Source organism: Daphnia pulicaria, chromosome 7, assembly GCF_021234035.1.
Source record: "Daphnia pulicaria isolate SC F1-1A chromosome 7, SC_F0-13Bv2, whole genome shotgun sequence".
Taxonomy (NCBI): Eukaryota; Metazoa; Arthropoda; class Branchiopoda; order Diplostraca; family Daphniidae; genus Daphnia; species Daphnia pulicaria.
The window spans coordinates 8,069,897-8,093,370 of record NC_060919.1 but is presented as its reverse complement, the minus strand read 5'-3'; the positions used below and the strand labels follow the sequence as shown (position 1 = coordinate 8,093,370).

Sequence of the window (23,474 nt, the reverse complement as noted above, 5' to 3'; positions counted from 1 at the left end):
CGTCTATGTCTAAAGTGAATTGCTTGTCTTTTGAGTTATGCGATTGGGTTCACTTTGTAGCTGTGACGAAAAAGATTGGCCGTCACCCGGACTATTCTTGTTTGATTTACATTTTGAATGTGCCGAAATAGCTCAGTTGGGAGAGCGTTAGACTGAAGATCTAAAGGTCCCTGGTTCGATCCCGGGTTTCGGCAGGAATCTTCGTTCAAAATCCCATATGGTCTAGTGGCTAGGATACCTGGCTTTCACCCAGGAGGCTCGGGTTCGATTCCCGGTATGGGAACGGAGAGATACGTTTTATTCAGGAATTCTATTGTTTTAATTCTTTTCGTTTATTTGCGGATATTTCCGGTGTTACAGTAACAAGTTGGAAATCAGCAAAGATAATCCCAATTTGATGTTGGTCCGTGTGGGGTGCGGAAGTTCCTCTGGAGTTGGTCCCGGTAGGGTGGAAGGCAACAGACGGCGTGGCAGTTTTCGTACCTGCCATCTAGTAGTATTTGGGAGAGTCAAAATCAGTATTTCGAAAAAGATTGCATTATTGGAAAAGATCAAAGCGTCGGTATCGATGATTTCCCGTAATGTCCCAGGCAAAAACGGTCACATCTGATCATTATGAGGCGTAAAGAGTCTGCAATTGTGCAATGCTAGGCAAAACATGTGGTACTGGAGATGCAGGGTATCGATCCCCGTACTTCTCGCATGCTAAGCGAGCGCTCTACCATCTGAGCTACATCCCCATGAAATGCAACACTTGAAGTGATTATAGACAACAATAATAAAATCAGAATGGATCTTCTAGGGCTCATCCGGGAATCGAACCCGGGACCTCTCGCACCCTAAGCGAGAATCATACGACTAGACCAATGAGCCGTGTTCAAAGAGTGTCAAAATGTGTTTCAAGCGTCTATGTCTAAAGTGAATTGCTTGTCTTTTGAGTTATGCGATTGGGTTCACTTTGTAGCTGTGACGAAAAAGATTGGCCGTCACCCGGACTATTCTTGTTTGATTTACATTTTGAATGTGCCGAAATAGCTCAGTTGGGAGAGCGTTAGACTGAAGATCTAAAGGTCCCTGGTTCGATCTCGGGTTTCGGCAGGAATCTTCGTTCAAAATCCCATATGGTCTAGTGGCTAGGATACCTGGCTTTCACCCAGGAGGCTCGGGTTCGATTCCCGGTATGGGAACGGAGAGATACGTTTTATTCAGGAATTCTATTGTTTCAATTCTTTTCGTTTATTTGCGGATATTTCCGGTGTTACAGTAACAAGTTGGAAATCAGCAAAGATAATCCCAATTTGATGTTGGTCCGTGTGGGGTGCGGAAGTTCCTCTGGAGTTGGTCCCGGTAGGGTGGAAGGCAACAGACGGCGTGGCAGTTTTCGTACCTGCCATCTAGTAGTATTTGGGAGAGTCAAAATCAGTATTTCGAAAAAGATTGCATTATTGGAAAAGATCAAAGCGTCGGTATCGATGATTTCCCGTAATGTCCCAGGCAAAAACGGTCACATCTGATCATTATGAGGCGTAAAGAGTCTGCAATTGTGCAATGCTAGGCAAAACATGTGGTACTGGAGATGCAGGGTATCGATCCCCGTACTTCTCGCATGCTAAGCGAGCGCTCTACCATCTGAGCTACATCCCCATGAAATGCAACACTTGAAGTGATTATAGACAACAATAATAAAATCACAATGGATCTTCTAGGGCTCATCCGGGAATCGAACCCGGGACCTCTCGCACCCTAAGCGAGAATCATACGACTAGACCAATGAGCCGTGTTCAAAGAGTGTCAAAATGTGTTTCGAGCGTCTATGTCTAAAGTGAATTGCTTGTCTTTTGAGTTATGCGATTGGGTTCACTTTGTAGCTGTGACGAAAAAGATTGGCCGTCACCCGGACTATTCTTGTTTGATTTACATTTTGAATGTGCCGAAATAGCTCAGTTGGGAGAGCGTTAGACTGAAGATCTAAAGGTCCCTGGTTCGATCTCGGGTTTCGGCAGGAATCTTCGTTCAAAATCCCATATGGTCTAGTGGCTAGGATACCTGGCTTTCACCCAGGAGGCTCGGGTTCGATTCCCGGTATGGGAACGGAGAGATACGTTTTATTCAGGAATTCTATTGTTTCAATTCTTTTCGTTTATTTGCGGATATTTCCGGTGTTACAGTAACAAGTTGGAAATCAGCAAAGATAATCCCAATTTGATGTTGGTCCGTGTGGGGTGCGGAAGTTCCTCTGGAGTTGGTCCCGGTAGGGTGGAAGGCAACAGACGGCGTGGCAGTTTTCGTACCTGCCATCTAGTAGTATTTGGGAGAGTCAAAATCAGTATTTCGAAAAAGATTGCATTATTGGAAAAGATCAAAGCGTCGGTATCGATGATTTCCCGTAATGTCCCAGGCAAAAACGGTCACATCTGATCATTATGAGGCGTAAAGAGTCTGCAATTGTGCAATGCTAGGCAAAACATGTGGTACTGGAGATGCAGGGTATCGATCCCCGTACTTCTCGCATGCTAAGCGAGCGCTCTACCATCTGAGCTACATCCCCATGAAATGCAACACTTGAAGTGATTATAGACAACAATAATAAAATCACAATGGATCTTCTAGGGCTCATCCGGGAATCGAACCCGGGACCTCTCGCACCCTAAGCGAGAATCATACGACTAGACCAATGAGCCGTGTTCAAAGAGTGTCAAAATGTGTTTCGAGCGTCTATGTCTAAAGTGAATTGCTTGTCTTTTGAGTTATGCGATTGGGTTCACTTTGTAGCTGTGACGAAAAAGATTGGCCGTCACCCGGACTATTCTTGTTTGATTTACATTTTGAATGTGCCGAAATAGCTCAGTTGGGAGAGCGTTAGACTGAAGATCTAAAGGTCCCTGGTTCGATCCCGGGTTTCGGCAGGAATCTTCGTTCAAAGTCCCATATGGTCTAGTGGCTAGGATACCTGGCTTTCACCCAGTAGGCTCGGGTTCGATTCCCGGTATGGGAACGGAGAGATACGTTTTATTCAGGAATTCTATTGTTTCAATTCTTTTCGTTTATTTGCGGATATTTCCGGTGTTACAGTAACAAGTTGGAAATCAGCAAAGATAATCCCAATTTGATGTTGGTCCGTGTGGGGTGCGGAAGTTCCTCTGGAGTTGGTCCCGGTAGGGTGGAAGGCAACAGACGGCGTGGCAGTTTTCGTACCTGCCATCTAGTAGTATTTGGGAGAGTCAAAATCAGTATTTCGAAAAAGATTGCATTATTGGAAAAGATCAAAGCGTCGGTATCGATGATTTCCCGTAATGTCCCAGGCAAAAACGGTCACATCTGATCATTATGAGGCGTAAAGAGTCTGCAATTGTGCAATGCTAGGCAAAACATGTGGTACTGGAGATGCAGGGTATCGATCCCCGTACTTCTCGCATGCTAAGCGAGCGCTCTACCATCTGAGCTACATCCCCATGAAATGCAACACTTGAAGTGATTATAGACAACAATAATAAAATCAGAATGGATCTTCTAGGGCTCATCCGGGAATCGAACCCGGGACCTCTCGCACCCTAAGCGAGAATCATACGACTAGACCAATGAGCCGTGTTCAAAGAGTGTCAAAATGTGTTTCGATCGTCTATGTCTAAAGTGAATTGCTTGTCTTTTGAGTTATGCGATTGGGTTCCTTTGTAGCTGTGACGAAAAAGATTGGCCGTCACCCGGACTATTCTTGTTTGATTTACATTTTGAATGTGCCGAAATAGCTCAGTTGGGAGAGCGTTAGACTGAAGATCTAAAGGTCCCTGGTTCGATCCCGGGTTTCGGCAGGAATCTTCGTTCAAAATCCCATATGGTCTAGTGGCTAGAATACCTGGCTTTCAATTCCCGGTATGGGAACGGAGAGATACGTTTTATTCAGGAATTCTATTGTTTCAATTCTTTTCGTTTATTTGCGGATATTTCCGGTGTTACAGTAACAAGTTGGAAATCAGCAAAGATAATCCCAATTTGATGTTGGTCCGTGTGGGGTGCGGAAGTTCCTCTGGAGTTGGTCCCGGTAGGGTGGAAGGCAACAGACGGCGTGGCAGTTTTCGTACCTGCCATCTAGTAGTATTTGGGAGAGTCAAAATCAGTATTTCGAAAAGGATTGCATTATTGGAAAAGATCAAAGCGTCGGTATCGATGATTTCCCGTAATGTCCCAGGCAAAAACGGTCACATCTGATCATTATGAGGCGTAAAGAGTCTGCAATTGTGCAATGCTAGGCAAAACATGTGGTACTGGAGATGCAGGGTATCGATCCCCGTACTTCTCGCATGCTAAGCGAGCGCTCTACCATCTGAGCTACATCCCCATGAAATGCAACACTTGAAGTGATTATAGACAACAATAATAAAATCAGAATGGATCTTCTAGGGCTCATCCGGGAATCGAACCCGGGACCTCTCGCACCCTAAGCGAGAATCATACAACTAGACCAATGAGCCGTGTTCAAAGAGTGTCAAAATGTGTTTCGAGCGTCTATGTCTAAAGTGAATTGCTTGTCTTTTGAGTTATGCGATTGGGTTCACTTTGTAGCTGTGACGAAAAAGATTGGCCGTCACCCGGACTATTCTTGTTTGATTTACATTTTGAATGTGCCGAAATAGCTCAGTTGGGAGAGCGTTAGACTGAAGATCTAAAGGTCCCTGGTTCGATCCCGGGTTTCGGCAGGAATCTTCGTTCAAAGTCCCATATGGTCTAGTGGCTAGGATACCTGGCTTTCACCCAGTAGGCTCGGGTTCGATTCCCGGTATGGGAACGGAGAGATACGTTTTATTCAGGAATTCTATTGTTTCAATTCTTTTCGTTTATTTGCGGATATTTCCGGTGTTGCAGTAACAAGTTGGAAATCAGCAAAGATAATCCCAATTTGATGTTGGTCCGTGTGGGGTGCGGAAGTTCCTCTGGAGTTGGTCCCGGTAGGGTGGAAGGCAACAGACGGCGTGGCAGTTTTCGTACCTGCCATCTAGTAGTATTTGGGAGAGTCAAAATCAGTATTTCGAAAAAGATTGCATTATTGGAAAAGATCAAAGCGTCGCTATCGATGATTTCCCGTAATGTCCCAGGCAAAAACGGTCACATCTGATCATTATGAGGCGTAAAGAGTCTGCAATTGTGCAATGCTAGGCAAAACATGTGGTACTGGAGATGCAGGGTATCGATCCCCGTACTTCTCGCATGCTAAGCGAGCGCTCTACCATCTGAGCTACATCCCCATGAAATGCAACACTTGAAGTGATTATAGACAACAATAATAAAATCAGAATGGATCTTCTAGGGCTCATCCGGGAATCGAACCCGGGACCTCTCGCACCCTAAGCGAGAATCATACGACTAGACCAATGAGCCGTGTTCAAAGAGTGTCAAAATGTGTTTCGAGCGTCTATGTCTAAAGTGAATTGCTTGTCTTTTGAGTTATGCGATTGGGTTCACTTTGTAGCTGTGACGAAAAAGATTGGCCGTCACCCGGACTATTCTTGTTTGATTTACATTTTGAAAGTGCCGAAATAGCTCAGTTGGGAGAGCGTTAGACTGAAGATCTAAAGGTCCCTGGTTCGATCCCGGGTTTCGGCAGGAATCTTCGTTTCAAATCCCATATGGTCTAGTGGCTAGGATACCTGGCTTTCACCCAGGAGGCTCGGGTTCGATTCCCGGTATGGGAACGGAGAGATACGTTTTATTCAGGAATTCTATTGTTTCAATTCTTTTCGTTTATTTGCGGATATTTCCGGTGTTACAGTAACAAGTTGGAAATCAGCAAAGATAATCCCAATTTGATGTTGGTCCGTGTGGGGTGCGGAAGTTCCTCTGGAGTTGGTCCCGGTAGGGTGGAAGGCAACAGACGGCGTGGCAGTTTTCGTACCTGCCATCTAGTAGTATTTGGGAGAGTCAAAATCAGTATTTCGAAAAAGATTGCATTATTGGAAAAGATCAAAGCGTCGGTATCGATGATTTCCCGTAATGTCCCAGGCAAAAACGGTCACATCTGATCATTATGAGGCGTAAAGAGTCTGCAATTGTGCAATGCTAGGCAAAACATGTGGTACTGGAGATGCAGGGTATCGATCCCCGTACTTCTCGCATGCTAAGCGAGCGCTCTACCATCTGAGCTACATCCCCATGAAATGCAACACTTGAAGTGATTATAGACAACAATAATAAAATCACAATGGATCTTCTAGGGCTCATCCGGGAATCGAACCCGGGACCTCTCGCACCCTAAGCGAGAATCATACGACTAGACCAATGAGCCGTGTTCAAAGAGTGTCAAAATGTGTTTCGAGCGTCTATGTCTAAAGTGAATTGCTTGTCTTTTGAGTTATGCGATTGGGTTCACTTTGTAGCTGTGACGAAAAAGATTGGCCGTCACCCGGACTATTCTTGTTTGATTTACATTTTGAATGTGCCGAAATAGCTCAGTTGGGAGAGCGTTAGACTGAAGATCTAAAGGTCCCTGGTTCGATCCCGGGTTTCGGCAGGAATCTTCGTTCAAAGTCCCATATGGTCTAGTGGCTAGGATACCTGGCTTTCACCCAGTAGGCTCGGGTTCGATTCCCGGTATGGGAACGGAGAGATACGTTTTATTCAGGAATTCTATTGTTTCAATTCTTTTCGTTTATTTGCGGATATTTCCGGTGTTGCAGTAACAAGTTGGAAATCAGCAAAGATAATCCCAATTTGATGTTGGTCCGTGTGGGGTGCGGAAGTTCCTCTGGAGTTGGTCCCGGTAGGGTGGAAGGCAACAGACGGCGTGGCAGTTTTCGTACCTGCCATCTAGTAGTATTTGGGAGAGTCAAAATCAGTATTTCGAAAAAGATTGCATTATTGGAAAAGATCAAAGCGTCGCTATCGATGATTTCCCGTAATGTCCCAGGCAAAAACGGTCACATCTGATCATTATGAGGCGTAAAGAGTCTGCAATTGTGCAATGCTAGGCAAAACATGTGGTACTGGAGATGCAGGGTATCGATCCCCGTACTTCTCGCATGCTAAGCGAGCGCTCTACCATCTGAGCTACATCCCCATGAAATGCAACACTTGAAGTGATTATAGACAACAATAATAAAATCAGAATGGATCTTCTAGGGCTCATCCGGGAATCGAACCCGGGACCTCTCGCACCCTAAGCGAGAATCATACGACTAGACCAATGAGCCGTGTTCAAAGAGTGTCAAAATGTGTTTCGAGCGTCTATGTCTAAAGTGAATTGCTTGTCTTTTGAGTTATGCGATTGGGTTCACTTTGTAGCTGTGACGAAAAAGATTGGCCGTCACCCGGACTATTCTTGTTTGATTTACATTTTGAAAGTGCCGAAATAGCTCAGTTGGGAGAGCGTTAGACTGAAGATCTAAAGGTCCCTGGTTCGATCCCGGGTTTCGGCAGGAATCTTCGTTTCAAATCCCATATGGTCTAGTGGCTAGGATACCTGGCTTTCACCCAGGAGGCTCGGGTTCGATTCCCGGTATGGGAACGGAGAGATACGTTTTATTCAGGAATTCTATTGTTTCAATTCTTTTCGTTTATTTGCGGATATTTCCGGTGTTACAGTAACAAGTTGGAAATCAGCAAAGATAATCCCAATTTGATGTTGGTCCGTGTGGGGTGCGGAAGTTCCTCTGGAGTTGGTCCCGGTAGGGTGGAAGGCAACAGACGGCGTGGCAGTTTTCGTACCTGCCATCTAGTAGTATTTGGGAGAGTCAAAATCAGTATTTCGAAAAAGATTGCATTATTGGAAAAGATCAAAGCGTCGGTATCGATGATTTCCCGTAATGTCCCAGGCAAAAACGGTCACATCTGATCATTATGAGGCGTAAAGAGTCTGCAATTGTGCAATGCTAGGCAAAACATGTGGTACTGGAGATGCAGGGTATCGATCCCCGTACTTCTCGCATGCTAAGCGAGCGCTCTACCATCTGAGCTACATCCCCATGAAATGCAACACTTGAAGTGATTATAGACAACAATAATAAAATCACAATGGATCTTCTAGGGCTCATCCGGGAATCGAACCCGGGACCTCTCGCACCCTAAGCGAGAATCATACGACTAGACCAATGAGCCGTGTTCAAAGAGTGTCAAAATGTGTTTCGAGCGTCTATGTCTAAAGTGAATTGCTTGTCTTTTGAGTTATGCGATTGGGTTCACTTTGTAGCTGTGACGAAAAAGATTGGCCGTCACCCGGACTATTCTTGTTTGATTTACATTTTGAATGTGCCGAAATAGCTCAGTTGGGAGAGCGTTAGACTGAAGATCTAAAGGTCCCTGGTTCGATCACGGGTTTCGGCAGGAATCTTCGTTCAAAATCCCATATGGTCTAGTGGCTAGGATACCTGGCTTTCACCCAGGAGGCTCGCGTTCGATTCCTGGTATGGGAACGGAGAGATACGTTTTATTCAGGAATTCTATTGTTTCAATTCTTTTCGTTTATTTGCGGATATTTCCGGTGTTACAGTAACAAGTTGGAAATCAGCAAAGATAATCCCAATTTGATGTTGGTCCGTGTGGGGTGCGGAAGTTCCTCTGGAGTTGGTCCCGGTAGGGTGGAAGGCAACAGACGGCGTGGCAGTTTTCGTACCTGCCATCTAGTAGTATTTGGGAGAGTCAAAATCAGTATTTCGAAAAAGATTGCATTATTGGAAAAGATCAAAGCGTCGGTATCGATGATTTCCCGTAATGTCCCAGGCAAAAACGGTCACATCTGATCATTATGAGGCGTAAAGAGTCTGCAATTGTGCAATGCTAGGCAAAACATGTGGTACTGGAGATGCAGGGTATCGATCCCCGTACTTCTCGCATGCTAAGCGAGCGCTCTACCATCTGAGCTACATCCCCATGAAATGCAACACTTGAAGTGATTATAGACAACAATAATAAAATCAGAATGGATCTTCTAGGGCTCATCCGGGAATCGAACCCGGGACCTCTCGCACCCTAAGCGAGAATCATACGACTAGACCAATGAGCCGTGTTCAAAGAGTGTCAAAATGTGTTTCGAGCGTCTATGTCTAAAGTGAATTGCTTGTCTTTTGAGTTATGCGATTGGGTTCACTTTGTAGCTGTGACGAAAAAGATTGGCCGTCACCCGGACTATTCTTGTTTGATTTACATTTTGAATGTGCCGAAATAGCTCAGTTGGGAGAGCGTTAGACTGAAGATCTAAAGGTCCCTGGTTCGATCCCGGGTTTCGGCAGGAATCTTCGTTCAAAATCCCATATGGTCTAGTGGCTAGGATACCTGGCTTTCACCCAGGAGGCTCGGGTTCGATTCCCGGTATGGGAACGGAGAGATACGTTTTATTCAGGAATTCTATTGTTTCAATTCTTTTCGTTTATTTGCGGATATTTCCGGTGTTACAGTAACAAGTTGGAAATCAGCAAAGATAATCCCAATTTGATGTTGGTCCGTGTGGGGTGCGGAAGTTCCTCTGGAGTTGGTCCCGGTAGGGTGGAAGGCAACAGACGGCGTGGCAGTTTTCGTACCTGCCATCTAGTAGTATTTGGGAGAGTCAAAATCAGTATTTCGAAAAAGATTGCATTATTGGAAAAGATCAAAGCGTCGGTATCGATGATTTCCCGTAATGTCCCAGGCAAAAACGGTCACATCTGATCATTATGAGGCGTAAAGAGTCTGCAATTGTGCAATGCTAGGCAAAACATGTGGTACTGGAGATGCAGGGTATCGATCCCCGTACTTCTCGCATGCTAAGCGAGCGCTCTACCATCTGAGCTACATCCCCATGAAATGCAACACTTGAAGTGATTATAGACAACAATAATAAAATCAGAATGGATCTTCTAGGGCTCATCCGGGAATCGAACCCGGGACCTCTCGCACCCTAAGCGAGAATCATACGACTAGACCAATGAGCCGTGTTCAAAGAGTGTCAAAATGTGTTTCGAGCGTCTATGTCTAAAGTGAATTGCTTGTCTTTTGAGTTATGCGATTGGGTTCACTTTGTAGCTGTGACGAAAAAGATTGGCCGTCACCCGGACTATTCTTGTTTGATTTACATTTTGAATGTGCCGAAATAGCTCAGTTGGGAGAGCGTTAGACTGAAGATCTAAAGGTCCCTGGTTCGATCCCGGGTTTCGGCAGGAATCTTCGTTCAAAATCCCATATGGTCTAGTGGCTAGGATACCTGGCTTTCACCCAGGAGGCTCGGGTTCGATTCCCGGTATGGGAACGGAGAGATACGTTTTATTCAGGAATTCTATTGTTTCAATTCTTTTCGTTTATTTGCGGATATTTCCGGTGTTACAGTAACAAGTTGGAAATCAGCAAAGATAATCCCAATTTGATGTTGGTCCGTGTGGGGTGCGGAAGTTCCTCTGGAGTTGGTCCCGGTAGGGTGGAAGGCAACAGACGGCGTGGCAGTTTTCGTACCTGCCATCTAGTAGTATTTGGGAGAGTCAAAATCAGTATTTCGAAAAAGATTGCATTATTGGAAAAGATCAAAGCGTCGGTATCGATGATTTCCCGTAATGTCCCAGGCAAAAACGGTCACATCTGATCATTATGAGGCGTAAAGAGTCTGCAATTGTGCAATGCTAGGCAAAACATGTGGTACTGGAGATGCAGGGTATCGATCCCCGTACTTCTCGCATGCTAAGCGAGCGCTCTACCATCTGAGCTACATCCCCATGAAATGCAACACTTGAAGTGATTATAGACAACGATAATAAAATCAGAATGGATCTTCTAGGGCTCATCCGTGAATCGAACCCGGGACCTCTCGCACCCTAAGCGAGAATCATACGACTAGACCAATGAGCCGTGTTCAAAGAGTGTCAAAATGTGTTTCGAGCGTCTATGTCTAAAGTGAATTGCTTGTCTTTTGAGTTATGCGATTGGGTTCACTTTGTAGCTGTGACGAAAAAGATTGGCCGTCACCCGGACTATTCTTGTTTGATTTACATTTTGAATGTGCCGAAATAGCTCAGTTGGGAGAGCGTTAGACTGAAGATCTAAAGGTCCCTGGTTCGATCCCGGGTTTCGGCAGGAATCTTCGTTCAAAATCCCATATGGTCTAGTAGCTAGGATACCTGGCTTTCACCCAGGAGGCTCGGGTTCGATTCCCGGTATGGGAACGGAGAGATACGTTTTATTCAGGAATTCTATTGTTTCAATTCTTTTCGTTTATTTGCGGATATTTCCGGTGTTACAGTAACAAGTTGGAAATCAGCAAAGATAATCCCAATTTGATGTTGGTCCGTGTGGGGAGCGGGAGTTCCTCTGGAGTTGGTCCCGGTAGGGTGGAAGGCAACAGACGGCGTGGCAGTTTTCGTACCTGCCATCTAGTAGTATTTGGGAGAGTCAAAATCAGTATTTCGAAAAAGATTGCATTATTGGAAAAGATCAAAGCGTCGGTATCGATGATTTCCCGTAATGTCCCAGGCAAAAACGGTCACATCTGATCATTATGAGGCGTAAAGAGTCTGCAATTGTGCAATGCTAGGCAAAACAGTGTAGGGTGGAAGGCAACAGACGGCGTGGCAGTTTTCGTACCTGCCATCTAGTAGTATTTTGGAGAGTCAAAATCAGTATTTCGAAAAAGATTGCATTATTGGAAAAGATCAAAGCGTCGGTATCGATGATTTCCCGTAATGTCCCAGGCAAAAACGGTCACATCTGATCATTATGAGGCGTAAAGAGTCTGCAATTGTGCAATGCTAGGCAAAACATGTGGTACTGGAGATGCAGGGTATCGATCCCCGTACTTCTCGCATGCTAAGCGAGCGCTCTACCATCTGAGCTACATCCCCATGAAATGCAACACTTGAAGTGATTATAGACAACAATAATAAAATCAGAATGGATCTTCTAGGGCTCATCCGGGAATCGAACCCGGGACCTCTCACACCCTAAGCGAGAATCATACGACTAGACCAATGAGCCGTGTTCAAAGAGTGTCAAAATGTGTTTCGAACGTCTATGTCTAAAGTGAATTGCTTGTCTTTTGAGTTATGCGATTGGGTTCACTTTGTAGCTGTGACGAAAAAGATTGGCCGTCACCCGGACTATTCTTGTTTGATTTACATTTTGAATGTGCCGAAATAGCTCAGTTGGGAGAGCGTTAGACTGAAGATCTAAAGGTCCCTGGTTCGATCCCGGGTTTCGGCAGGAATCTTCGTTCAAAATCCCATATGGTCTAGTGGCTAGGATACCTGGCTTTCACCCAGGAGGCTCGGGTTCGATTCCCGGTATGGGAACGGAGAGATACGTTTTATTCAGGAATTCTATTGTTTCAATTCTTTTCGTTTATTTGCGGATATTTCCGGTGTTACAGTAACAAGTTGGAAATCAGCAAAGATAATCCCAATTTGATGTTGGTCCGTGTGGGGTGCGGAAGTTCCTCTGGAGTTGGTCCCGGTAGGGTGGAAGGCAACAGACGGCGTGGCAGTTTTCGTACCTGCCATCTAGTAGTATTTGGGAGAGTCAAAATCAGTATTTCGAAAAAGATTGCATTATTGGAAAAGATCAAAGCGTCGGTATCGATGATTTCCCGTAATGTCCCAGGCAAAAACGGTCACATCTGATCATTATGAGGCGTAAAGAGTCTGCAATTGTGCAATGCTAGGCAAAACATGTGGTACTGGAGATGCAGGGTATCGATCCCCGTACTTCTCGCATGCTAAGCGAGCGCTCTACCATCTGAGCTACATCCCCATGAAATGCAACACTTGAAGTGATTATAGACAACAATAATAAAATCAGAATGGATCTTCTAGGGCTCATCCGGGAATCGAACCCGGGACCTCTCACACCCTAAGCGAGAATCATACGACTAGACCAATGAGCCGTGTTCAAAGAGTGTCAAAATGTGTTTCGAACGTCTATGTCTAAAGTGAATTGCTTGTCTTTTGAGTTATGCGATTGGGTTCACTTTGTAGCTGTGACGAAAAAGATTGGCCGTCACCCGGACTATTCTTGTTTGATTTACATTTTGAATGTGCCGAAATAGCTCAGTTGGGAGAGCGTTAGACTGAAGATCTAAAGGTCCCTGGTTCGATCCCGGGTTTCGGCAGGAATCTTCGTTCAAAATCCCATATGGTCTAGTGGCTAGGATACCTGGCTTTCACCCAGGAGGCTCGGGTTCGATTCCCGGTATGGGAACGGAGAGATACGTTTTATTCAGGAATTCTATTGTTTCAATTCTTTTCGTTTATTTGCGGATATTTCCGGTGTTACAGTAACAAGTTGGAAATCAGCAAAGATAATCCCAATTTGATGTTGGTCCGTGTGGGGTGCGGAAGTTCCTCTGGAGTTGGTCCCGGTAGGGTGGAAGGCAACAGACGGCGTGGCAGTTTTCGTACCTGCCATCTAGTAGTATTTGGGAGAGTCAAAATCAGTATTTCGAAAAAGATTGCATTATTGGAAAAGATCAAAGCGTCGGTATCGATGATTTCCCGTAATGTCCCAGGCAAAAACGGTCACATCTGATCATTATGAGGCGTAAAGAGTCTGCAATTGTACTCAATTAGCTCCACCTTAACTGGGTGTGGACACGATGTATTACAGCCATTTGACGCAACACAAAAACAAAAGAAAAACGGATTGTCTTCTTCGGGCGATAACGCCCCTTGCCACCTCAGACGCTTTTCGGCTTTGACGCAACGCAGTCATGGCTGGTTCTAGCCCAAGTTCAAGTCCTACTTCCAGTTCCAGTTCAAATTCATCAAGAGATTCTCGTCGAAACAATCGTGATCGTGATCGAGCAAATCGCAACCGTGAAAGAAGAGACATCAACCAGGAAGATCAAGATATCCTAGATCGGGCACGTGAGCAAGAACTGCGAGACCGTGAACTTCAGGCCCAACGAGAGCGTGAGCAGCAAGATGAAGACCGACGGAGGCGAGGAGATCAGCCGCAAGAAGGCGATGCAGGTGGTGCTGGTGGCGCGGGAGGTGCTGGTGGTATCGGCGTTCCTGAACCCCCAAGGGAGAACCTGCCACGGAAATTTGCAGTCCCCAGAAGACGCATGCGGGTCGTCAGAGACTGGATGACTTCAACCCTGAGTCCTTCGGAAGCCAAGCAGCTACGGGAGAGTTTTTTGCCCAGCTTTTCTGACACTGATTTTGATTTAAAATGTCATCAGGTGGATTCCTCTCTTGCCCGTCGTTTCAAAGATCTCAAGTGCCCCGAAATGGTGAAGGCGGAGGCTACTGAAAAAACCCTGAAAGCTGAACAGTATAAGGTCCTAGATGTCGCTCGCCCTCTTCTTTATCTGAAAGAGCAGATGGCCGAAGGAGAACTTCAAAACTCGCCCATGGCGGAGGCTGTCGATGTCGCCCTGCGTTTGTGGGGCCACACTTTCCATGGAATCACGGCCAACCGCCGCGAAAATTTATTGAAGGTGTCCGATCCGAAGTTCGTCTCCTTGTTAAAGGAACCGGAACGTTTTAAGGCTAAACAGTGTGGAGCCCTGTTCGGCAGTCACTTCATTAAGGAGATGGTTAGAGAGGCGACTAACGACCAGAAATTGAGGAACATCGGACGCCCGGCAGGCCAATCATCGAGCTTCAAAAGTCGCTACCCACCCACCAACTATAATCCTAGAAATTCCGCAAGCGGCTATCACCGTAACGGCTTCAATGGTGGCAACCGAGGAGGCAACTTCGGTGGTTCCAGCAACTCGAATGGAGGCTATAGGAACAACAAGCAGAAATCGAGCCAAAGGTATGTGCCAATTTTATCGGCGCCTAAACAAGCCGCGTGTTTTCCCCCGGTTGGGGGTAGGTTAAAATTTTTCGTAGATTTCTGGCACTCGATTTCGAATGATCCGTGGATCATTCAGAGTGTAAGCGAGGGCGTTCAAATTGATTTCGTGTCCCCCCCGTTTCAAACACACCCCCAGGGTAATATGCAGATGGGCAAAGATCAGTTAGAAATCTGTGATCAGGAAGTAAAATCTCTTTTGGAAAAGGGGGCCATCGAACCGATTGAACCAGAAGGGGGTTTTATCAGTGGTCTATTTGTGATCCCGAAACGTACAGGAGGTTTCAGGCCCATCGTAAATTTGAAAGCGCTCAACAAATTTGTTAGGCCCGTTCACTTTAAAATGGAAGGTATTCCCCTCCTCCAAGAGCTGATCCGCCCAGGTGATTTCTTTACTAAAATTGATCTGAAAGATGCGTATCTAACCCTCCCCCTGCGCAAGGAGGATCGGAAGTTTGTAAAAGTAAAATGGGGGGAGGTTTTCTATCAGTTTAAAACCCTGGCCTTCGGTTTGTCGTCCGCACCTTGGATTTTTACTAAAGTTTTAAAGCCAGTCATAACTTTCCTAAGGAAACAAGGGGTCCGTCTCATAATTTACCTTGACGACATTCTTTTGCTTAACAATTGCGAGGAAGGGGCGAGGAAAGATTTTTTATTAGCCAAAGAAATATTAGAAAACTGCGGTTTTTTAATAAACATTGAAAAAACTATCGAAGAGCCAACGCAGATCATTGAATATCTGGGTTTGATTGTAAATTCCCTCCACCTTTCCCTCTCTCTGCGTCATGAAAAGTTGGTCGAAATTTTGCATTTATGTAACGACTTAATGAAGCGGGAAACAGCTTCGCTCCGGGAGATTTCGAAAATTTTAGGGAATTTAGCTTGGGCAGTCAAATGCATTCCTTTCGCACAGGCCCACTACAGAGCACTGCAACGTTTTCATATAAATGGAAATTCTAGATTCAATGGATCACTTAGCGCTATCGTGAAGCTAGACAGAGAGTCGCGGGACAATCTAAAATGGTGGGTTGACAACATTGAGTCCTTAAACGGCCGGGCCATGACAGCTGTAGAACCCGATATTATTATATACTCGGACGCGTCAAAAAAAGGATGGGGGGGAGTACAAAACGGTATTACGACAAGAGGACCCTGGTCGGAAGATGACAGGGATCGACACATTAATGAACTCGAATTACTGGCGGGTCTGTTTTCATTGAAAGCCTTTACGGGGAATTTATGCAAAATTTCCGTCCGTCTTATGATGGATAATTTCACGGCAGTGCAATATGTAAACAAAGCAGGTGGGACCAAGTCAGCCAATCTTAACGCTATCATGTTAGATATCGTATCTTGGTGTGAAAGTAGACAGATTGCGATCCAGGCGGTACACGTACCAGGTATTTTGAATGTGGTTGCAGATCACCAGTCCAGGCTGAATCTGGAAGCCGGCGATTGGAAACTACGGCCGGACTATTTCAAGCAAATAGCGTCCCTGTGGAACCCGCAAATAGATTTATTTGCAGCAGCTTGGAACCGTCAGCTGGACAAGTTCATCAGTTGGCAGCCACAGCCGGACGCGATGGCAGTGGATGCATTCACGATGGATTGGGGCAAATTGAGAGGCTATGCGTTCCCGCCGTTCAAACTCATTCACAGATGCTTGTTAAAGATCTGGAGGGATCAAGCGGATGCGCTTCTGCTGACGCCGGTCTGGCCAGCACAACCTTGGTGGCCAACAATAATGGAGTTGGCATACCAACCGCCTCGTATCCTGAAACCGGTGGCGAATCTACTGTCGGATCCGGAAGGGAACCCTCATCCACTGCTGGCTCGAGGGTCACTGCTAATGGTCGCATGGGCCTTATCAGGCAAAGACTCGAAAACAAAGGCCTTTCGGACAAAGTGGTCCACCTACTCCTGGCAGGAAATCGTGAGGCCACATCAACTGCCTACCAGAGCTGCTGGAACGGTTGGGTCAGTTGGTGTACAGAACGGGATCAAGATCCCGTGTCTCCTGCTCTAGGTACGATTTTAGAATTTTTGTCCGACCTCCACGGAAAAGGTTTGGCTTATAGATCGATCAATGTGTATCGTTCGATGCTCTCGGGTACGCTGGAACAGATGGAAGGCTATGATGTCGGCAAGCATCCATTAGTCATCAAGTTAATGCAGGGAATTTTTAATTCCACTCCACCGAAGCCAAAATATACCGAATTTTGGGATGTCGGGGTTGTCTTGCGCCATTTACAATCACTTGGACCGGATGTAGACTTGAGCCTCACCTCCTTGTCGCATAAACTTGTCATCTTGTTAGCTCTTACATCCTTATTTAGAGTTTCCGAAATTGCAGCAATTGATTCGGAGTCAATAGTTTTCTCGGGTCCAGTCGTGAAGTTCGCCTTATTGAAGCTGAGGAAGAATCAACGCAAGTCGAACGATATCCAATCCTTCTCTTTGTGTAAGCTGGACCCCCCTTCCAACCTTTGCCCAGTCCTGTGCCTTGAAAGGTACGTAAATTTGACTCGATCGTTCAGAGAAAGCCGGCCCCCTTCCAGCCTGATTTTGGGCATTAAATCTCCACACGCTCCAATCGGAGCTTCATCTATTGCCCGTTGGATTAAATCGGTGTTAGCCGACGCAGGGGTCGACACATCGGTATATAGCGCTCATTCTACCCGTGGGGCTTCGGCCTCCAAAGCTAAATCTTCCGGCCTGCCTATCGAAACAATCCTTCGTACGGGTAGCTGGGCAACGGAAAGTGTGTTTTCCTCACACTATAATAAAAGAATCGTCTCCGAAAATTTCCAAAATGCAATTCTGGGAGTAGAGTGAATACTAGACTTCTAAATCACCCAGTTAAGGTGGAGCTAATTGAGTACAATTAGGAAATTGCTCGAGATCGCGTAGCGATCGATGAGCAGTTGGAATTGTATGAAATTAGAGAGACCTTAACTAAGTTAAGGCACCCACCCACCATCCCAACAGTTGATAAATGTTCTTTTTTGTATTCACAGGGGTCGCGGCAATGGCTATTGACCGTCACCCAGTCATCAAGATGCAGAGGATTCCGTTACCCACAGAAGAATTACTATTTATTAGTTATGTATAGGAAGCCTTAAAGGTCTGAGGTGGCAAGGGGCGTTATCGCCCGAAGAAGACAATCCGTTTTTCTTTTGTTTTTGTGTTGCGTCAAATGGCTGTAATACATCGTGTCCACACCCAGTTAAGGTCTCTCTAATTTCATACAATTCCAACTGCTCATCGATCGCTACGCGATCTCGAGCAATTTCCTAATTGTGCAATGCTAGGCAAAACATGTGGTACTGGAGATGCAGGGTATCGATCCCCGTACTTCTCGCATGCTAAGCGAGCGCTCTACCATCTGAGCTACATCCCCATGAAATGCAACACTTGAAGTGATTATAGACAACAATAATAAAATCAGAATGGATCTTCTAGGGCTCATCCGGGAATCAAACCCGGGACCTCTCGCACCCTAAGCGAGAATCATGCGACTAGACCAATGAGCCGTGTTTAAAGAGTGTCAAAATGTGTTTCGAGCGTCTATGTCTAAAGTGAATTGCTTGTCTTTTGAGTTATGCGATTGGGTTCACTTTGTAGCTGTGACGAAAAAGATTGGCCGTCACCCGGACTATTCTTGTTTGATTTACATTTTGAATGTGCCGAAATAGCTCAGTTGGGAGAGCGTTAGACTGAAGATCTAAAGGTCCCTGGTTCGATCCCGGGTTTCGGCAGGAATCTTCGTTCAAAATCCCATATGGTCTAGTGGCTAGGATACCTGGCTTTCACCCAAGAGGCTCGGGTTCGATTCCCGGTATGGGAACGGAGAGATACGTTTTATTCAGGAATTCTATTGTTTCAATTCTTTTCGTTTATTTGCGGATATTTCCGGTGTTACAGTAACAAGTTGGAAATCAGCAAAGATAATCCCAATTTGATGTTGGTCCGTGTGGGGTGCGGAAGTTCCTCTGGAGTTGGTCCCGGTAGGGTGGAAGGCAACAGACGGCGTGGCAGTTTTCGTACCTGCCATCTAGTAGTATTTGGGAGAGTCAAAATCAGTATTTCGAAAAAGATTGCATTATTGGAAAAGATCAAAGCGTCGGTATCGATGATTTCCCGTAATGTCCCAGGCAAAAACGGTCACATCTGATCATTATGAGGCGTAAAGAGTCTGCAATTGTGCAATGCTAGGCAAAACATGTGGTACTGGAGATGCAGGGTATCGATCCCCGTACTTCTCGCATGCTAAGCGAGCGCTCTACCATCTGAGCTACATCCCCATGAAATGCAACACTTGAAGTGATTATAGACAACAATAATAAAATCAGAATGGATCTTCTAGGGCTCATCCGGGAATCGAACCCGGGACCTCTCGCACCCTAAGCGAGAATCATACGACTAGACCAATGAGCCGTGTTCAAAGAGTGTCAAAATGTGTTTCGAGCGTCTATGTCTAAAGTGAATTGCTTGTCTTTTGAGTTATGCGATTGGGTTCACTTTGTAGCTGTGACGAAAAAGATTGGCCGTCACCCGGACTATTCTTGTTTGATTTACATTTTGAATGTGCCGAAATAGCTCAGTTGGGAGAGCGTTAGACTGAAGATCTAAAGGTCCCTGGTTCGATCCCGGGTTTCGGCAGGAATCTTCGTTCAAAATCCCATATGGTCTAGTGGCTAGGATACCTGGCTTTCACCCAGGAGGCTCGGGTTCGATTCCCGGTATGGGAACGGAGAGATACGTTTTATTCAGGAATTCTATTGTTTCAATTCTTTTCGTTTATTTGCGGATATTTCCGGTGTTACAGTAACAAGTTGGAAATCAGCAAAGATAATCCCAATTTGATGTTGGTCCGTGTGGGGTGCGGAAGTTCCTCTGGAGTTGGTCCCGGTAGGGTGGAAGGCAACAGACGGCGTGGCAGTTTTCGTACCTGCCATCTAGTAGTATTTGGGAGAGTCAAAATCAGTATTTCGAAAAAGATTGCATTATTGGAAAAGATCAAAGCGTCGGTATCGATGATTTCCCGTAATGTCCCAGGCAAAAACGGTCACATCTGATCATTATGAGGCGTAAAGAGTCTGCAATTGTGCAATGCTAGGCAAAACATGTGGTACTGGAGATGCAGGGTATCGATCCCCGTACTTCTCGCATGCTAAGCGAGCGCTCTACCATCTGAGCTACATCCCCATGAAATGCAACACTTGAAGTGATTATAGACAACAATAATAAAATCAGAATGGATCTTCTAGGGCTCATCCGGGAATCGAACCCGGGACCTCTCGCACCCTAAGCGAGAATCATACGACTAGACCAATGAGCCGTGTTCAAAGAGTGTCAAAATGTGTTTCGAGCGTCTATGTCTAAAGTGAATTGCTTGTCTTTTGAGTTATGCGATTGGGTTCACTTTGTAGCTGTGACGAAAAAGATTGGCCGTCACCCGGACTATTGTTGTTTGATTTACATTTTGAATGTGCCGAAATAGCTCAGTTGGGAGAGCGTTAGACTGAAGATCTAAAGGTCCCTGGTTCGATCCCGGGTTTCGGCAGGAATCTTCGTTCAAAATCCCATATGGTCTAGTGGCTAGGATACCTGGCTTTCACCCAGAAGGCTCGGGTTCGATTCCCGGTATGGGAACGGAGAGATACGTTTTATTCAGGAATTCTATTGTTTCAATTCTTTTCGTTTATTTGCGGATATTTCCGGTGTTACAGTAACAAGTTGGAAATCAGCAAAGATAATCCCAATTTGATGTTGGTCCGTGTGGGGTGCGGAAGTTCCTCTGGAGTTGGTCCCGGTAGGGTGGAAGGCAACAGACGGCGTGGCAGTTTTCGTACCTGCCATCTAGTAGTATTTGGGAGAGTCAAAATCAGTATTTCGAAAAAGATTGCATTATTGGAAAAGATCAAAGCGTCGGTATCGATGATTTCCCGTAATGTCCCAGGCAAAAACGGTCACATCTGATCATTATGAGGCGTAAAGAGTCTGCAATTGTGCAATGCTAGGCAAAACAGTGTAGGGTGGAAGGCAACAGACGGCGTGGCAGTTTTCGTACCTGCCATCTAGTAGTATTTGGGAGAGTCAAAATCAGTATTTCGAAAAAGATTGCATTATTGGAAAAGATCAAAGCGTCGGTATCGATGATTTCCCGTAATGTCCCAGGCAAAAACGGTCACATCTGATCATTATGAGGCGTAAAGAGTCTGCAATTGTGCAATGCTAGGCAAAACATGTGGTACTGGAGATGCAGGGTATCGATCCCCGTACTTCTCGCATGCTAAGCGAGCGCTCTACCATCTGAGCTACATCCCCATGAAATGCAACACTTGAAGTGATTATAGACAACAATAATAAAATCAGAATGGATCTTCTAGGGCTCATCCGGGAATCGAACCCGGGACCTCTCGCACCCTAAGCGAGAATCATACGACTAGACCAATGAGCCGTGTTCAAAGAGTGTCAAAATGTGTTTCGAGCGTCTATGTCTAAAGTGAATTGCTTGTCTTTTGAGTTATGCGATTGGGTTCACTTTGTAGCTGTGACGAAAAAGATTGGCCGTCACCCGGAATATTCTTGTTTGATTTACATTTTGAATGTGCCGAAATAGCTCAGTTGGGAGAGCGTTAGACTGAAGATCTAAAGGTCCCTGGTTCGATCCCGGGTTTCGGCAGGAATCTTCGTTCAAAATCCCATATGGTCTAGTGGCTAGGATACCTGGCTTTCACCCAGGAGGCTCGGGTTCGATTCCCGGTATGGGAACGGAGAGATACGTTTTATTCAGGAATTCTATTGTTTCAATTCTTTTCGTTTATTTGCGGATATTTCCGGTGTTACAGTAACAAGTTGGAAATCAGCAAAGATAATCCCAATTTGATGTTGGTCCGTGTGGGGTGCGGAAGTTCCTCTGGAGTTGGTCCCGGTAGGGTGGAAGGCAACAGACGGCGTGGCAGTTTTCGTACCTGCCATCTAGTAGTATTTGGGAGAGTCAAAATCAGTATTTCGAAAAAGATTGCATTATTGGAAAAGATCAAAGCGTCGGTATCGATGATTTCCCGTAATGTCCCAGGCAAAAACGGTCACATCTGATCATTATGAGGCGTAAAGAGTCTGCAATTGTGCAATGCTAGGCAAAACATGTGGTACTGGAGATGCAGGGTATCGATCCCCGTACTTCTCGCATGCTAAGCGAGCGCTCTACCATCTGAGCTACATCCCCATGAAATGCAACACTTGAAGTGATTATAGACAACAATAATAAAATCAGAATGGATCTTCTAGGGCTCATCCGGGAATCGAACCCGGGACCTCTCGCACCCTAAGCGAGAATCATACGACTAGACCAATGAGCCGTGTTCAAAGAATGTCAAAATGTGTTTCGAGCGTCTATGTCTAAAGTGAATTGCTTGTCTTTTGAGTTATGCGATTGGGTTCACTTTGTAGCTGTGACGAAAAAGATTGGCCGTCACCCGGACTATTCTTGTTTGATTTACATTTTGAATGTGCCGAAATAGCTCAGTTGGGAGAGCGTTAGACTGAAGATCTAAAGGTCCCTGGTTCGATCCCGGCTTTCGGCAGGAATCTTCGTTCAAAATCCCATATGGTCTAGTGGCTAGGATACCTGGCTTTCACCCAGGAGGCTCGGGTTCGATTCCCGGTATGGGAACGGAGAGATACGTTTTATTCAGGAATTCTATTGTTTCAATTCTTTTCGTTTATTTGCGGATATTTCCGGTGTTACAGTAACAAGTTGGAAATCAGCAAAGATAATCCCAATTTGATGTTGGTCCGTGTGGGGTGCGGAAGTTCCTCTGGAGTTGGTCCCGGTAGGGTGGAAGGCAACAGACGGCGTGGCAGTTTTCGTACCTGCCATCTAGTAGTATTTGGGAGAGTCAAAATCAGTATTTCGAAAAAGATTGCATTATTGGAAAAGATCAAAGCGTCGGTATCGATGATTTCCCGTAATGTCCCAGGCAAAAACGGTCACATCTGATCATTATGAGGCGTAAAGAGTCTGCAATTGTGCAATGCTAGGCAAAACATGTGGTACTGGAGATGCAGGGTATCGATCCCCGTACTTCTCGCATGCTAAGCGAGCGCTCTACCATCTGAGCTACATCCCCATGAAATGCAACACTTGAAGTGATTATAGACAACAATAATAAAATCAGAATGGATCTTCTAGGGCTCATCCGGGAATCGAACCCGGGACCTCTCGCACCCTAAGCGAGAATCATACGACTAGACCAATGAGCCGTGTTCAAAGAGTGTCAAAATGTGTGTCGAGCGTCTATGTCTAAAGTGAATTGCTTGTCTTTTGAGTTATGCGATTGGGTTCACTTTGTAGCTGTGACGAAAAAGATTGGCCGTCACCCGGACTATTCTTGTTTGATTTACATTTTGAATGTGCCGAAATAGCTCAGTTGGGAGAGCGTTAGACTGAAGATCTAAAGGTCCCTGGTTCGATCCCGGGTTTCGGCAGGAATCTTCGTTCAAAATCCCATATGGTCTAGTGGCTAGGATACCTGGCTTTCACCCAGGAGGCTCGGGTTCGATTCCCGGTATGGGAACGGAGAGATACGTTTTATTCAGGAATTCTATTGTTTCAATTCTTTTCGTTTATTTGCGGATATTTCCGGTGTTACAGTAACAAGTTGGAAATCAGCAAAGATAATCCCAATTTGATGTTGGTCCGTGTGGGGTGCGGAAGTTCCTCTGGA

The 23,474-nt window shown here is 45.5% G+C and overlaps 41 non-coding genes across 41 annotated transcripts; 30 read left to right on the top strand and 11 right to left on the bottom strand.

The window, feature by feature from the left end:
• Positions 1 to 121: 121 nt before the first annotated feature.
• Positions 122 to 194, top strand: Trnaf-gaa. Its single transcript has one exon. It is a non-coding gene; the product is annotated as a tRNA-Phe (tRNA).
• Positions 195 to 211: 17 nt separating this feature from the next.
• Positions 212 to 283, top strand: Trnae-uuc. The gene has a single exon. It is a non-coding gene; the product is annotated as a tRNA-Glu (tRNA).
• Positions 284 to 801: 518 nt separating this feature from the next.
• On the bottom strand, positions 802 to 873 carry Trnap-agg. Its single transcript has one exon. It is a non-coding gene; the product is annotated as a tRNA-Pro (tRNA).
• A 242-nt stretch (positions 874 to 1,115) lies between these two features.
• Positions 1,116 to 1,187, top strand: Trnae-uuc. The gene has a single exon. It is a non-coding gene; the product is annotated as a tRNA-Glu (tRNA).
• Positions 1,188 to 1,705: 518 nt separating this feature from the next.
• On the bottom strand, positions 1,706 to 1,777 carry Trnap-agg. The gene has a single exon. It is a non-coding gene; the product is annotated as a tRNA-Pro (tRNA).
• Positions 1,778 to 2,019: 242 nt separating this feature from the next.
• Trnae-uuc lies at positions 2,020 to 2,091 on the top strand. The gene has a single exon. It is a non-coding gene; the product is annotated as a tRNA-Glu (tRNA).
• A 518-nt stretch (positions 2,092 to 2,609) lies between these two features.
• On the bottom strand, positions 2,610 to 2,681 carry Trnap-agg. Its single transcript has one exon. It is a non-coding gene; the product is annotated as a tRNA-Pro (tRNA).
• A 152-nt stretch (positions 2,682 to 2,833) lies between these two features.
• Positions 2,834 to 2,906, top strand: Trnaf-gaa. The gene has a single exon. It is a non-coding gene; the product is annotated as a tRNA-Phe (tRNA).
• A 607-nt stretch (positions 2,907 to 3,513) lies between these two features.
• Positions 3,514 to 3,585, bottom strand: Trnap-agg. Its single transcript has one exon. It is a non-coding gene; the product is annotated as a tRNA-Pro (tRNA).
• Positions 3,586 to 3,736: 151 nt separating this feature from the next.
• On the top strand, positions 3,737 to 3,809 carry Trnaf-gaa. The gene has a single exon. It is a non-coding gene; the product is annotated as a tRNA-Phe (tRNA).
• Positions 3,810 to 4,397: 588 nt separating this feature from the next.
• Positions 4,398 to 4,469, bottom strand: Trnap-agg. The gene has a single exon. It is a non-coding gene; the product is annotated as a tRNA-Pro (tRNA).
• Positions 4,470 to 4,621: 152 nt separating this feature from the next.
• On the top strand, positions 4,622 to 4,694 carry Trnaf-gaa. The gene has a single exon. It is a non-coding gene; the product is annotated as a tRNA-Phe (tRNA).
• Positions 4,695 to 5,301: 607 nt separating this feature from the next.
• On the bottom strand, positions 5,302 to 5,373 carry Trnap-agg. The gene has a single exon. It is a non-coding gene; the product is annotated as a tRNA-Pro (tRNA).
• A 152-nt stretch (positions 5,374 to 5,525) lies between these two features.
• Trnaf-gaa lies at positions 5,526 to 5,598 on the top strand. The gene has a single exon. It is a non-coding gene; the product is annotated as a tRNA-Phe (tRNA).
• Positions 5,599 to 5,615: 17 nt separating this feature from the next.
• Trnae-uuc lies at positions 5,616 to 5,687 on the top strand. Its single transcript has one exon. It is a non-coding gene; the product is annotated as a tRNA-Glu (tRNA).
• Positions 5,688 to 6,205: 518 nt separating this feature from the next.
• Trnap-agg lies at positions 6,206 to 6,277 on the bottom strand. Its single transcript has one exon. It is a non-coding gene; the product is annotated as a tRNA-Pro (tRNA).
• Positions 6,278 to 6,429: 152 nt separating this feature from the next.
• Positions 6,430 to 6,502, top strand: Trnaf-gaa. Its single transcript has one exon. It is a non-coding gene; the product is annotated as a tRNA-Phe (tRNA).
• Positions 6,503 to 7,109: 607 nt separating this feature from the next.
• Trnap-agg lies at positions 7,110 to 7,181 on the bottom strand. Its single transcript has one exon. It is a non-coding gene; the product is annotated as a tRNA-Pro (tRNA).
• Positions 7,182 to 7,333: 152 nt separating this feature from the next.
• On the top strand, positions 7,334 to 7,406 carry Trnaf-gaa. Its single transcript has one exon. It is a non-coding gene; the product is annotated as a tRNA-Phe (tRNA).
• A 17-nt stretch (positions 7,407 to 7,423) lies between these two features.
• On the top strand, positions 7,424 to 7,495 carry Trnae-uuc. The gene has a single exon. It is a non-coding gene; the product is annotated as a tRNA-Glu (tRNA).
• A 518-nt stretch (positions 7,496 to 8,013) lies between these two features.
• Trnap-agg lies at positions 8,014 to 8,085 on the bottom strand. Its single transcript has one exon. It is a non-coding gene; the product is annotated as a tRNA-Pro (tRNA).
• An 832-nt stretch (positions 8,086 to 8,917) lies between these two features.
• Trnap-agg lies at positions 8,918 to 8,989 on the bottom strand. The gene has a single exon. It is a non-coding gene; the product is annotated as a tRNA-Pro (tRNA).
• A 152-nt stretch (positions 8,990 to 9,141) lies between these two features.
• Trnaf-gaa lies at positions 9,142 to 9,214 on the top strand. The gene has a single exon. It is a non-coding gene; the product is annotated as a tRNA-Phe (tRNA).
• Positions 9,215 to 9,231: 17 nt separating this feature from the next.
• On the top strand, positions 9,232 to 9,303 carry Trnae-uuc. The gene has a single exon. It is a non-coding gene; the product is annotated as a tRNA-Glu (tRNA).
• Positions 9,304 to 9,821: 518 nt separating this feature from the next.
• Positions 9,822 to 9,893, bottom strand: Trnap-agg. The gene has a single exon. It is a non-coding gene; the product is annotated as a tRNA-Pro (tRNA).
• Positions 9,894 to 10,045: 152 nt separating this feature from the next.
• Trnaf-gaa lies at positions 10,046 to 10,118 on the top strand. Its single transcript has one exon. It is a non-coding gene; the product is annotated as a tRNA-Phe (tRNA).
• Positions 10,119 to 10,135: 17 nt separating this feature from the next.
• Positions 10,136 to 10,207, top strand: Trnae-uuc. Its single transcript has one exon. It is a non-coding gene; the product is annotated as a tRNA-Glu (tRNA).
• A 742-nt stretch (positions 10,208 to 10,949) lies between these two features.
• On the top strand, positions 10,950 to 11,022 carry Trnaf-gaa. The gene has a single exon. It is a non-coding gene; the product is annotated as a tRNA-Phe (tRNA).
• Positions 11,023 to 12,071: 1,049 nt separating this feature from the next.
• Positions 12,072 to 12,144, top strand: Trnaf-gaa. Its single transcript has one exon. It is a non-coding gene; the product is annotated as a tRNA-Phe (tRNA).
• A 17-nt stretch (positions 12,145 to 12,161) lies between these two features.
• Positions 12,162 to 12,233, top strand: Trnae-uuc. Its single transcript has one exon. It is a non-coding gene; the product is annotated as a tRNA-Glu (tRNA).
• Positions 12,234 to 12,975: 742 nt separating this feature from the next.
• On the top strand, positions 12,976 to 13,048 carry Trnaf-gaa. The gene has a single exon. It is a non-coding gene; the product is annotated as a tRNA-Phe (tRNA).
• A 17-nt stretch (positions 13,049 to 13,065) lies between these two features.
• Positions 13,066 to 13,137, top strand: Trnae-uuc. The gene has a single exon. It is a non-coding gene; the product is annotated as a tRNA-Glu (tRNA).
• A 5,287-nt stretch (positions 13,138 to 18,424) lies between these two features.
• On the top strand, positions 18,425 to 18,497 carry Trnaf-gaa. The gene has a single exon. It is a non-coding gene; the product is annotated as a tRNA-Phe (tRNA).
• An 831-nt stretch (positions 18,498 to 19,328) lies between these two features.
• On the top strand, positions 19,329 to 19,401 carry Trnaf-gaa. The gene has a single exon. It is a non-coding gene; the product is annotated as a tRNA-Phe (tRNA).
• A 17-nt stretch (positions 19,402 to 19,418) lies between these two features.
• On the top strand, positions 19,419 to 19,490 carry Trnae-uuc. The gene has a single exon. It is a non-coding gene; the product is annotated as a tRNA-Glu (tRNA).
• Positions 19,491 to 20,232: 742 nt separating this feature from the next.
• Positions 20,233 to 20,305, top strand: Trnaf-gaa. The gene has a single exon. It is a non-coding gene; the product is annotated as a tRNA-Phe (tRNA).
• Positions 20,306 to 21,354: 1,049 nt separating this feature from the next.
• On the top strand, positions 21,355 to 21,427 carry Trnaf-gaa. The gene has a single exon. It is a non-coding gene; the product is annotated as a tRNA-Phe (tRNA).
• A 17-nt stretch (positions 21,428 to 21,444) lies between these two features.
• Positions 21,445 to 21,516, top strand: Trnae-uuc. Its single transcript has one exon. It is a non-coding gene; the product is annotated as a tRNA-Glu (tRNA).
• Positions 21,517 to 22,348: 832 nt separating this feature from the next.
• Trnae-uuc lies at positions 22,349 to 22,420 on the top strand. Its single transcript has one exon. It is a non-coding gene; the product is annotated as a tRNA-Glu (tRNA).
• A 742-nt stretch (positions 22,421 to 23,162) lies between these two features.
• Trnaf-gaa lies at positions 23,163 to 23,235 on the top strand. The gene has a single exon. It is a non-coding gene; the product is annotated as a tRNA-Phe (tRNA).
• Positions 23,236 to 23,252: 17 nt separating this feature from the next.
• Trnae-uuc lies at positions 23,253 to 23,324 on the top strand. The gene has a single exon. It is a non-coding gene; the product is annotated as a tRNA-Glu (tRNA).
• The last annotated feature ends 150 nt before the right edge of the window (positions 23,325 to 23,474 follow it).